The following is a 1797-nucleotide window of genomic DNA, read 5'->3' on the forward strand; positions in this document are numbered from 1 at the left end:
AGTGAAATAAACCACTCTCAGAAAGCCAAGGGTCAAATGTTTAATATGTGGGACCTAGAGCAAAATAAAGGAAAGAAGGAAGGGAGAATCAGATATCATAATGATATAGGGAAGATCAGTAAAGTAGGAGGAGACTTAGAGGGGGAGAGGAGGGATGGGAGAGGGGAAAATACGAATTTTAAAAAATCATGCTATGTGCATGTGTAAATGTACCACAGAGAATTTCACCTTTATAAGTAGAACTGGTCAAAAATGTGGTGCACACCTGTAATCCCAGAGGCTGGGAAGCTGAGGCAGGAGGATCACAGGTTCAAGGTCAGCCATGGCAACTTAGGCCTAAGCAATTAAGATCCTATCAAAATAACAACAAAGGGTGGGATTATAATTTAATCCTCAATATCAATGAATGAATGAATAGATGAGTAAAAGGAAGATCTGTAGAGAAAGAAGAATGGAGGGAGGGAGGAGGGAAGAGAAAGAAAACTGAAAATTCCATGAATGTATGAATTTTGCTTTCTTTGGCATGAGCAGATGAAGATCTATAACTTCTGATTATTTTTTAAAATGCTCACAAACCTAAGAGTGCACTTAACACCATCTTTCACTCTTACCATATTTTCCTATTTCATTTGCCTTCCATTTTCTAAGATGAATATTTTCTACCTTTCCTTCTGTTCTCAAACCTATAAATAATTTCTACTCTCCCCATCACTCTCAATTGATGGCTCTTCCTGCTATTTCTTTCAGAAAATGGATATATCAGGTCACATGCTGTTCTAAATCTGCGTATTTCCACAAATTTTGTTTTCAGTGTTTTCAATAGAATCACAGCCAATTTTTTCATCCAACAACTTACCTCCTTTTACCTTTTATGGACTTGTCTCCATAGTTACTTCTGCATGCCTTCGTTATGATTTTCTCCTTCCCTAATATTTACATCAAGCTTTAAACTTACTCATGTCTATCACTGAAAATTAATTTACTGACAACAGATATCTTCATTATTACTGCTCCACTTATCCTTATTGTAAAACATTTTAAAAATATTTTATACTGTCTTCTGATTTCCAGTTTACAGTCACACAGTCACATAATGAAATAAAGTTTAATGTGAAGAATTATTAAGCTACTGTAAGAGTAAGATCTAAGAAAAGTTCGTGTGTCAACCCTATGACTGAGTACCTCAGTCTGTTCATGCTGCTGTAACAAAAATATAAGACTGGGTGGCTTATTAACAATAATTTATTTCTCATAGATTTGGAATTTGGGAAGTCTAGGATCCAAGGTACTGGCAGAGTCAGTGTCTGCTGACACTGTCCATCTTATTTAATAGATGGCTGTCTTGCTGTTTCTTCGTATGGTGGAAAGGCAAGGAATCTCTCTCAGGCCTCTTTTATAAAGACACTAATCCCATTCCTGAGGGCTGTGCCCTCATCACCTAATTTCCTAATTGCCTCCCAAAGGCAAGCACATTGGGATTTAGGATTTCAACATATATATTTTGGGAGGACACAAACATTCAGATATGGCAGAGAATATCCAAAGAAGGATAAACATGGATGGGCAGATCTGCCTCCAGGGCTGAGATCAGACTTTATTGAAGAAGGGGTAGCTGTATCCCACTGGGTGGCAAAGGTATTTACTGGTGTTCCTGTAGTCTGAACTCACAAATGTAGAGGAGCGGGAATGTGTGAATGGCAGGCAACCAGGACCATATGTCAAGAGGGCTGCAAAAAGGTTTTCACTACTCCAGGACTTACGGGGCACCTTTACATGAACAAATAAATTATGGAGATT

The sequence above is a fragment of the Sciurus carolinensis genome, chromosome 10, assembly GCF_902686445.1.
Source record: "Sciurus carolinensis chromosome 10, mSciCar1.2, whole genome shotgun sequence".
Lineage (NCBI taxonomy): Eukaryota > Metazoa > Chordata > Mammalia > Rodentia > Sciuridae > Sciurus > Sciurus carolinensis.